The sequence below is a fragment of the Acomys minous genome (genome assembly GCF_964271855.1).
Source record: "Acomys minous genome assembly, chromosome: 9".
NCBI lineage: Eukaryota > Metazoa > Chordata > Mammalia > Rodentia > Muridae > Acomys > Acomys minous.
Window position 1 is genome coordinate 77,838,566 of NC_140490.1, and position 11,574 is coordinate 77,850,139.

The 11,574-nt window shown below is 41.5% G+C and overlaps 1 pseudogene across 1 annotated transcript in view; it reads right to left on the bottom strand.

Moving 5' to 3' along the window:
- Window positions 1-372: 372 nt before the first annotated feature.
- The window catches only part of LOC311605894 (vomeronasal type-2 receptor 116-like), an 18,297-nt pseudogene continuing 7,095 nt past the window's right edge, over window positions 373-11,574 (bottom strand). The window contains exons 4-5 of the transcript in view: window positions 4,507-5,072; window positions 373-726 (exon numbers count right to left, since the gene is read on the bottom strand). The product of the transcript in view is annotated as a vomeronasal type-2 receptor 116-like (transcript). The remainder of the gene's footprint in view (window positions 727-4,506; window positions 5,073-11,574) is intronic.

Here is an 11,574-nt window from a genome sequence, read left to right on the forward strand (position 1 = left end):
GACATTGATTTACACTCAAAATTTTAGATGCACCAAGATAGGAAAGATGTTTTCTTCAAGGCTGTCAAATACAAATAGCTAAAACACCAAGAATGTAATATTTGTATAATTCCTGATTGTTTCATGGTTCTTCTTGCTATAAGTAGCTTAATTTATATATGTATAACAATATGAATGTATATGTAAAAAGTAAAAAATAAAAAATAAAAAGTCAAAAAAAGGAAAAAAAACAGGATGACTGCAGAATCCAATTATTCTAAATGATTACCCAAATAAACCCATGCTCTGAAAGAAAAAATTCTAACTTTATATTTTATTGTTCAGCTGATGAAATTCAATCAGCCTTCAAAGATGTTATTAAGAAAAAAGGAGCTAGGATTTAAGAAAGTCTTTCTTCCTAGCATATGTTTTGTCCCTGATGTAATGAAGTTAGTTCCTTTCTGGTCTTAATAATATGATGTAGTAGTTAGGGGCAAAGATGATGCTCAAGAGTAGTGCACTGGAAGCCAAGATAGAGAAGACTTCCATAGCCACCATGACTTTTCCCTCCCTGTGGTAGACAGGGAGGAAGGTAACCCAGACACTGCAGAACACAAGCTTGCTAAAAGCCAGGAACTTGGCTTCATTGAATGCGTCAGGCAGATTTCTGGATAAGAAAGCCATAAAGTCAGCCAGGGCCAGGACTCCCAGATAGCCAAGGATGCAGTGGAAGACAATAGCTGATCCTTTGTTGTGGAGAGCCACAGATAGCAGTGCCCTCTGCTGCTTTCCTGGCACAATGCACCCCTTATGCGCATGCGCAATGTGCCCCTTATGCGCATGCGCCCCTTATGTGCATGCGCAATGCGCCTTTGAGCAAGCCCCTTATGCGCATGCCTGAAGGCATAGGGTGAGGTGGCGTGATCCGAATGTACCAACCAAGAGCGACAACGTGACAGTCTCTGATAAGACCAGGCACACTATAAAGGTTCTGTGGGAGCTTTTCCCGGGGTCACTCCAGTAGTCAAGGTTCCTGAATAAACTGCTGCGAGAAGAGTTTCTGGTGTTGGTGTCTTTCCTGCTGGTTGGGGGTGGCATTGACAATTTGGTGGCCTGTACGGGGAATCTCAGAACTTGCGGCAGCCAGGGCAGCTAGCTGGTAAGTTCCCGGTCAGTGGGACATAACTGTTAAGTTCTTAGGCTTTGAGACAATAAAGTTCCAGGACTCGGACAAAATGGGGAATTATTTTTGGGGGAAAGTGAAAGAGGAACGGTTTGAAGGGGACGATTCTGGCCCTGAGGACAAAGAATTAGAGGAATTGGCTAAACGGCTAGATAGCATTATTATACCAAAAAAGGAGACCAAGATTACGCAGCCGTCAGCTCCTGAACTAGAGCCACCTGAATCTCCAGGTGGAATAAGACCCCCACCCCATATACCAGGGGGAGGTAGGTCTGCCTGTCCTGAGGTATGGAGGCAATTTCATTTGCAAAATGCCCCACATTGTTACCCAGTTTTTCAGAATGCACAAGGGAATTGTTATCACGAACCCTTGGATTTTAAAATTGTCCAAAGACTGCCTGAGTCTGTTCATGCTTATGGCACAACCACAGCCTTTGTTATGGCACAGTTGGAATCCCTAGGGAGATATTGCATGACACCCTCAGATTGGCAAAATTTAGCACGAGCCTGCCTTTTACCTGGTGCCTATTTAGATTGGAAAGCTTATTACACTGAGTTATCAGCTGAGCAGGCAGCTGCCAATGCAGCTAATGGACAACCGGCATGGGACCAGGATATGCTTATGGGGCAGGGATGTTTCACTAACCAACAGACAGGATATCTGGTGCAAGTTTTTGAGCAAATTAATTTTATTGGCACAAGGGCATGGAAAGCCCTTCCTAAACGAGGGGAAGTATCTGGAAATCTCACAAAAATTATTCAAGGAGGCAATGAAATATTTGCCGACTTTGTGGCCAGATTAGTTGATGCCACTGGAAAGCTCTTCAGCGACCCAGATACTGCAATGCCTTTGATAAAACAACTTATTTTTGAGCAATGTACCAAGGAGTGTAGACAAGCCATAAATCCATACAAACATAAATCTTTAGATGTGTGGTTAAAGATCTGCAGAGAGATAGGAGGACCATTATCAAATGCAGGATTGGCTGCACCCGTGATGCAGGTAGCCCAAGGAAGGAGTTGACTAATCTGAATTGAGCCCGTCAATTCCATTCTTATTTCCATGTTAATGTGAAAACTTTAGCTTCCCGCTTTGCCATTACATGTGAGGAGGCACGAATTGTGGTGAAAGAATGTCAAGCATGTGCTCCTTTTAAGCCTCAACTACCCCTGGGGGTAAATCCTCGAGGCCTATGTCCCTTGCATATCTGGCAGATGGATGTCACTCATATACCAGAATTTGGGAAGCTAAAATATGTGCATGTTTCGATTGACACTGCCTCAGGTATTATATTTGCATCTCCACATACAGGAGAAAAATCCCATCATGTTATTGATCATTGCTTTGCAGCATGGAGTGCCTGGGGCATGCCAAAAACTTATAAAACTGATAATGGTCCAGCTTATACATCTGCTACTTTTACCTCCTTCTGTGCACAGATGAGTGTTACATTACTTCACGGCCTCCCTTATAATCCTCAAGGACAAGGCATCATTGAAAGAGCACATTGCACCCTTAAGAAATGCCTTCAAAAACAAAAAAGGGGAATAGGGTATAAAAGAACATCTAGAGAATGCCTTTCTTTGGCTATGTTACCATAAATTTTTTCAATTAGATAAGTCTGGCATGACGGCCGCCAAGCGTCATGAGAGCCGAGACTCTACTTATAAAGGCACAGTCATGTGGAAGGATGTCCTTACAGGGCAGTGGAAGGGCCCAGACCCAGTATTGGTCTGAGCGAGAGGATCTGTTTGTGTGTTTCCACAGGATGCAGACCAACCAGTGTGGGTGCCTGAAAGGTTAACTCGACTTACAAAAAGAAAAAAGTGATGATGTTTCAAAGCCTCTGGCAGAGCCTGACCCCATAGATGGGAATCTGGATGATAATGGTGGGAAACATTCTGGGCTCCATGACACAGCCTGAGTATAGGTGGGGAATCTTGTTGGGTTTTCCAAAACCATTACCAGTATTACATACAACCGCAATTTTCCCAAGAATCTTCACCACCAATGTTTCGTTAACAAAAGAGATTGCACCTGATACAGAAAATATGGGCTTTCCCCATAAGGGAAGCTTATGTTTTCAGATTATTAACTTGTCTAGCAGTCTCTCCCAGTGTCTTGCAGGTAACTGGAGCAGAAGCCTGGATAGTCTCCTGCGGGAACTGCGTCTCTCCCTAGTGCACATCAATTCTACACGAACTGATGTCTCCATGGTCTCTGGGCTGTCGCAGTGGTTCCAGAACAGCTTCTCTCATCTGCAGGAATGGGCAGGAATAAGAGCTTTGACAGTGTGTCTGGTCCTTGTCAGTTGCCTAGCACTCTGGTGCATATGCAGGATGCATGCCCGCCAACATCGCATGCAGGCCTCTATGATGCAAGCATTTGCTGCACTGGAGGCTGGGCAATCTCCTCAAATGTGGCTTGGCATGATAGAGAAGTAGTCAGTGATCGGTATAGATCCTCCTTTCACTTGGTGGACCAAGGCCATGACACTAATGTGCTTCTGTTTCCCCTTCCTTGGCATGGTAAGAATGGCATATACTCAGATATTGCCTGCCATAAGGCATGGGCACCTGTAAGGGGTGTAGGATGAGGTACCGCAGGAGGAGGACCTGATTGTCCGACTCCGAGTCCCCTGAGAAGTAAACCTGATTGCATAGAGGTTGATGTCAGAAACTGTCTTGTTTGCTGTATGTTAGGGATGCCCACAGACAGCAGATCAGGACCTCCCTCTCCTCCTCAAAAAGACATCTTGACAGGCCAATGTGGCCCCAAGAGGATCAGATCAATGCTTCCCCCCTCTGGTTAATGCCTGCTCCCTCTGGGGACCCAAGCTCACCTGTATATGATGGATCCATCTACCTCCTTTCTAATAAAGAGAGGGAGGAGAAGAAGAAGATGTTGGGGATGGGCTACATGGCCAATGTTCAACATCTTGTCAGCCTATTTCTCCAGTACAGGGGGGACAACCTATAAGGCATTCTCTGTGCCACTTGCTCAAAATTTAATGAATAAGGGGGAACTGTGGAGAGCCACAGATAGCAGCACCCCTGCTGCTTCCCTGGGGCAATGCGCCATTGAGCAAGCCCCTTATGCGCATGCCTGAAGGCATAGCGTGAGGTGGCATGATCCGAAAAAGGCATAGTGTGAGGTGGCGTGATCCGAATGCACCAACCAAGAGCGACAACGTGGCAGTCGCTGATAGGACCAGGCACACTATAAAGGTTCTGTGGGAGCTTTTCCCGGGGTCACTCCGGTAGTCAAGGTTCCTGAATAAACTGCTGCGAGAAGAGTTTCCGTTGTTGGTGTCTTTCCTGCTGGTTGGGGGCAGCATCAACACTTTGTTGCAAATGATGACGATGTGTTTATGTTCTGAGTGAGCATCTTTATCAATAAAGGGAGGAGAAGTTGCCAGCCAAATTCCACAAAGCACAGCTTGGATCAGGGTGCAGATGGCAATAATGAAATTAGGGGCCTTTGAAATCAGCAACTATCTCTTAACCCCTCCTGGAGTAGTGATCTTAAAGGCTATAAGTAGTGTGATAGTTTTGCCCAACACAGTAGAAAGAGCCACACTGAAGAGGAGTCCAAAACTGTTTTGCTGCAGGACATAGATGGCAGTGGTAGGATGGCCAATGAAGAGGAAGGGACAGAGAAAACAGAGGGTCAGAGTGATGAGTAGGATGTAACTGAGATGCCGGTTATTGGCCTTGACAATGGGAGTGTCTTTGTGTTTCAGAAACAAACCAAGAACAGCTGTGAGTGAGCAGAAGCCCAGGGATATGAAGCTGAGTGTCTTCCCCGGGGGCTCATCATAGGCAAGAAATATCACAGTTTTCTGTAAGCATTGGTGCCTCTCTTCATTTGCATAGTGAGTTTCTGGACACTTCACACACTGATTCATATCTGCCAGAAATGCAGTTGATCGTGAATGCACATTCAGGTTTCTACTTTTACATAATGCCACTTGCCAGGTGTATCATACTACACTGTTATTTGAGCCATCTTGTTTTGTGTGTATAAAATACACACAGTCGGAAACCACACTATACCCACAAAACATTCTATTCCAGACCTCGATAGCAAGAAAAGCTTTCAATCACAGATGGAAAAAACAAGCTATTTCATGACAAAGTAAAATTTAAACAATATCTGTATACAAATATATCTCCACACAGAGGATACTTGCAGAACATTAGATTAAAGGAAAAGTTCAATAAGACCAAGGGATCAGCCAGAAGAACAGGTATAGGTGACACCAGTGAGAAGAACAGAGACCCCATGCTGCTCCAAAGGCCAAGTTTGTCACCTGAAGCCTTGCCCCCAACCTGATAACACACTCTCAAGTCAGCTGTCAGATATTCAGGCTTCAAAGACTTGAAGACCAAAAAAGAAACAAAAGCCAAGGATAAAAACACCATGCAGATTCCTCCTAAAGCTTCACAAACAGTCCCACCAACTGAGGACCAAGTCTTCAGATTATCCAGTCTACGGGGGCCATTCTCATCCAAACCATCACATGAGGGTGGGAGCTGCCACAGGAAGTACCTCAGTTTCCAGAGTGAGATCGACAGGTACTGGTTTCCCCTCAGTGCCATCTTCTTTTGCTTTGTTCCTGTGTGGTCGCCGGAAGCTGATTCTGAACTTTTGAGGAGATCCTCTGCACTCGAGGGACCCTGCAGACTTTCTTCTCATCATCAACGAGAATTTACTGTTACCCAGAAGGCTGTGGATACCTTGGTCTGACCCAACGCTCATTCAGAGACCCAGAACAATTGCAGGACCCACAGCACAGGGGAGCTGAGCATCACTGGCTGTGAGAGCCCAAAACGACAGGGCTAACCTCCTTCCATCCACACCAGTGAAACATCAGAGCTTCCAGCCTACGGAAACCATGAGAAACTCATCAGACTCCCTCCATCCAACTCTGGAAGCTACCCAACAAAAGCAAAGACAGCAAGATGTCTAAAGGACAGAGTAAAAGCATACACAAAAAACCCCCAAACAACATGGCATCTCCAATTTCCAGCTATCCCAAAGAAAACAACCCAGAGAACTCAAATACAACGGAAATACAAGGAAATGACCTCAAATCCTTGGAAATGAGGATAATAATGGAGGAAGCAAATAAAATTAATAATCAAATGCAGGAAGACGCAGCCAAACAGGTGAGAGACATAGAAGAAGCACATAGAGTGGATCTGGAAAATTTTCAGGAAAATGCAAACAACTAGATGAAAGAAATAAATAAAATGGTTCAAGCTCTGAAGACCTATAAAGTGGCAATGGAAGAAACTCAGAAATATACAAAAAATCAGATGAAAGAAATAAAAAAATCAGTTCAAGATCTGAAGATGAAAATGGATTCAATGATAAACACACAGACAGAAGAAAAACGAGAACATGAGACCTCAGAGAAGAAGGTGAGCAACACAGAGGTGAGCTTTTCTAACAGAATCCAAGAGATGGAAGAATGAATTTCAGGTCTAGAAGATACACTCACAGATCTTGAAGCAACCATTAAAGAAAATGACAAATCTGGAAAACTCCTGACACAAAACATCCAAGAAATTAAGGACACCATGAAAAGAAGAAATCTGAGGATAATAGGCATTGAAGAAAGAGAAGATATCAGACTCCAAGGCCCAGAAACTCTTCTCAGCAAAATCATAGAAGAAAATTTCCCCCATCTAAAGAAAGAGATGCCTATAAACATACAAGAGGCATACAGAACACCAAATAGAATTGACCAGAAAAGAAAAACTGCCCGTCACATAATAATCAAAACACAAAACATACAGAACAAAGAAAAAATATTGAAAGCTGCAAGGGAAAAGGGCCAAATAACATTTAATGGCAAACCTATCAGAATTACACCCGACTTCTCAGCAGAGACCATCAAAGCCAGAAGGGCCTGGAGAAAACAAAATATTCCATGGCAAAAACAAATTCAAACAGTACCTATCCACAAATCCAGCTTTACAGAAGGTACTAGAAGGAAAACTCCATCCCAAAGGGTCAAGCTACAACCAAAACTACTCAGGAAATAGATAACTATACCATGGCAAAAACACAACTACACAAACGCTCAACTGAAACCAACATCAAAATTAAGACTCTTAACAGTCACTGGTCATTAATATCTCTCAACATCAATGGTCTCAATTCTCCAATAAAAAGACACAGACTAACTGAATGGGTGAATAAACAAGATCCAACATTCATCTGCATCCAAGAAACACATCTCACCCATAACTATAGGCATTACCTCAGGGTAAAAGGTTGGAAAAAATATTCCAAGCAAATGGTCATAAGAAGCAAGCAAGAGTAGCCATTTTAATATCGAACAAAATAGACTTTCAACCAAAATTAATCAAAAGGGATGAGGAAGGACAATCATACTCATCAAAGGCAAAGTCAACCAAGATGACATCACAATTCTGAACATCTATGCTCCCAATAAAAGGGCACCCACATTTGTAAAAGATCTGCTAAAAAGGCTTAAACCACACATCAATTGCCACACAATAATAGTGGGAGACTTCAACACCCCATTCTCACTGAAGGATAGGTCATTGAAATAGAAACTAAGCCGAGAAATAACATCATTAACCAATGCCATGGGTCAAGAGATCTAAGAGATATCTATAGAACCTTTCACCCAAACAAAGATTATATCTTCTTCTCTGCACCCCATGGAACCTTCTCCAAAATTGATCACATTGTAGGTCACAAAGCAGGCCTCAACAGATAAAAGAGGATTGAAATAATACCTTGTATCCTATCAGATCATCATGGGCTTAGGCTGCAATTCAACAACAACAGAAATAACAAAAAGCCTACATGTATGTGGAAACTAAACAACTCTCTGCTAAATGACACCTGTGTCAGGGAAGAAATAAAGAAAGAAATCAAGGAGTTTCTGAAATTCAATGAAAATAAAGGAACAACATACCCAAATTAGTGGGATACATTGAAAGCAGTGCTAAGAGGAAAATTCATAGCACTATGTGCCTTTAAAAAGAAATTGGAAAGATTGCATATAAGCATCTTAATGACACAACCAGAAGCCCTAGAAAAAAAAGAAGCAGAAACACCCAAGAGGAGTAGATGTCTGGAAATAATCAAACTCAGGTCTGTAATTAATAAATTAGAAACTAAGAAAACAGTCCAAAGAATCAACAAAACCAAGAGATCGTTCTTTGAGAAATTCAACAAGATAGACAGACCATTAGCCAAACTAACTAAAAGGCAGAGAGACAGTATCCAAATCAACAAAATCAGAAATGAAAAGGGAGACGTAACAACAGACACTGAAGAAATACAAAGAATCATAAGATCCTACTTTGAAGGCATATATGCCACAAAATTTGAAAATCTAAGGGAAATGGACGATTTTCTTGATCAATTTCACTTGCCAAAGTTGATTGAAGAACAGATAAACAAGCTGAATAGTCCCATTTCCCCTACAGAAATAGAAGCAATCATTGATAGTTTCCCAACCAAAAAAAGCCCAGAGCCAGATGGTATCAGTGCAGAATTCTACCAGACCTTCAAGGGCGAGCTAATACTGATACTCTTCAAGCTACTCCAAAAGATAGAAAGGGATGGAACATTACCAAATTCATTCTATGAGGCCATAGTCTCATTGATACCTAAACCTCACAAAGACTCAGCAAAGAAACAGAATTTCAGACCAATTTCTCTTATGAACATCCATGCAAAAATACTAAATAAAATACTTGCAAAACAAATACAGGAACACATCAAAGATATCATTCATCATGACCAAGTAGGCTTCATTCCAGGCATGCAGGGATGGTTTAATATACGGAAACCCATCAATGTAATCCACCATATAAACAAAATGAAAATAAAAAAGCACACGACCATCTCTTTAGATGCAGAGAAAACATTTGATAAAATCCAACACCCATTCATGTTTAAAGTTTTAGGGAGATCGGGGATACAAAGCACTTTCTTCAACATAATAAAGGCTATATGCAGCAAGCCAATAGCCAAAATCAAAGTAAATGGTGAGATACTCAAGGAAATTTCTCTAAAATCGGGAACAAGGCCAGGCTGCCCACACTCTCCATATCTCTTCAATATAGTACTAGAAGTTCTAGCCAGAGCTATAAGACAACAAGAGGATATTAAGGGTATCCAAATGGGAAAGGAGGAAGTCAAATTATCCCTTTTTGCAGATGATATGATAGTGTACATAAGTGACCCTCAAAATTCCACCAGAGAACTCCTACAGCTGATAATCACCTTCAGCAAATTGGCTGGATACAAAATTAACTCAAAAAAGTCTGTAGCCTTCCTATACACAAATGACTAGCTTGCAGAGGAAGAAATTAGGAAAGCCACACCCTTCAAAATATCCACAAGCAATAGAAAATATTTAGGAGTTACTCTAACTACGGAAGTGAAGGACTTGTTTGAAAAAAATTTCAAAACTCTAAGGAAAGAGATTGAAGATGACATGAGAAGATGGAATGATCTTCCTTGCTTATTGATCGGGAGAATTAACATAGTAAAAATGACTATCCTACCAAAAGCTATCTACAGATTCAATGCAATCCCTATGAAAATACCTACACAATTTTTTAAAGACATTGAAAGTTCAATTCTGAACTTCATATGGAAAAACAAAAACCCAGAATAGCTAAAACAATCTTGTACAATAAAAGGTGCTCTGGAGGAGTCTCCATACCTGATCTCAAGCTGTACTATAAAGCAATAGTAATTAAAACAGCATGGTACTGGCACAGCAACAGGCTGGTTGATCAGTGGAATCGATTTGAAGACCCAGATATGAATCCACACACATATGGTCACTTGGTTTTTGACAAAGAAGCCAAATCCATTCGATGGAAAAGGGATAGCATCTTCAACAAATGGTGCTGGTCTAACTGGATGTCTATGTGTAAAAAAATGCAACTGGACACATATTTGTCACCTTGCACAAAACTCAAATCCAAGTGGATTAAAGATCTCAACATAAAGTCAGAGACACTAAGTAAGTGTCCATTAGTAGAAGAATGGATAAAGAAAATGTGGTTTATCTACACTATGGAATACTACTCAGCTATTAAAAACAAGGAATTCCCGAAATTTGTGGATAAATGGATTGAGCTAGAAATGATCATAATGAGTGAGTTAACCCAGGAGCAGAAAGACTCAAATGGTATATACTCACTTATATCTGCATACTAGCCCAAGGGTCATGTCCCATGAAAGCCTTCACTTACCAGGAAACTGGGACAGAGCGGTGGACATCCTAATGGGTCTAGATGAGAGAAGCATGGGAGAATAGCAAAGTAGAAGGATCCAGATGGTTCTAGAAACTTACAAGTAGAACATTATGATAGGCAGATTTGGGCCCAGGGGTCCTTCTCATACTATGGCACCAGCCAAGGACAATACAGGTTGTAAAGTTTAAACCCCTACCCAGATCTAGCCAATGGTCAGACCATTTTCCACAGTAGAGTGGAGAGTGGGATATGACTTTCTCATGTACTCTGGTGCCTCACATTTGACCATGTCCCCTGGAGGGGAAGACCTGGTGGCACTCAGAGGAAGGACAGCAGGTTACCAAGAAGAGACTTGGTACCCTATGAGCATATACAGAGGTAATCTCCCTCAGGAACTTCATAGGGGAGGGGAATAAGGGGAAAATGGGAGGGAAGGAAGAATGGGAGGATTCAAGAGATGGGATAACCATTGAGATGTAACAAGAATAAATTAATTAAAAAAACACCATGCAATAAATACAAACTCAGAAATCAGCACTGAGACCTATAATCACTTCAAACCTACATGTCTTCATTGCAGTGTGAGAACACAGTCAACAAATAGCCAAAGCCATAGGAAACCGCTAGGTCCCAACTATCCTAAGACAACAAGACTGCAATAATTCAGTGCAGGTGAAAGCACAAGAAAATGACTTTTAGATCAACTGTACAAATATGATTCAGGCTCATAAAGAAGACAAAAACACTCTCTTAAATAAATTAAGGAAAGAGGAAGAAAAAATTCAAGGAAATCAATAAATTCCTTAAAGAGAGCCATGGAATCCAATAAACACACAAACAAAGAATAAACAAACAGGTGAATGAAACTGTTCTCAGTCTGAAAATGGAAAAAGAAGTTCTGAAAACACAAACTGAATGAATTCTGGAATGGAAAATCTTGGTAAATCTTGGACAGATGTCTTTAAGGCTCTAAGAGTCCACAGATGCAAACCTAGACTACTATACCTAGCAAAACTTTCAATCACTATAGAGAGAGAACATGAGATATTTCATGACAAAGTCAAATTTAAGCAATATCTCTGTACAAATCCAGCCTTACAGAAGATAGTAAAAGATACATGCCAACACAAGGAGATTAAGTACACTCC